We start from the raw sequence: 236 nt of genomic DNA, 5'->3' as shown, positions 1-236 counted from the left end.
TCGATACGGGTCACGCACGCGGAGAAGCGCTCACACGGAGCATCGGATTTGCTCCCAAGTCGTTTCCTCGGTCCGAAAGGCCGGGAAAGCGGCGACTCGCCCTCTCCCCCGCACGCTTTGACACGCTCCATCCCGCACGCTCCTCTTGGCTTTTCCCATCCCAAAAAAACGTTGCGCCCAACAAAGTTTTACAGGGGCCCCTCCCGGCTCATGTACTCCCATGACAGACGCGGGGG

The sequence above is a fragment of the Eurypyga helias genome, unplaced genomic scaffold (genome assembly GCF_000690775.1).
Source record: "Eurypyga helias isolate BGI_N326 unplaced genomic scaffold, ASM69077v1 scaffold19848, whole genome shotgun sequence".
NCBI lineage: Eukaryota > Metazoa > Chordata > Aves > Eurypygiformes > Eurypygidae > Eurypyga > Eurypyga helias.
This window is presented reverse-complemented; position numbering follows the sequence as displayed.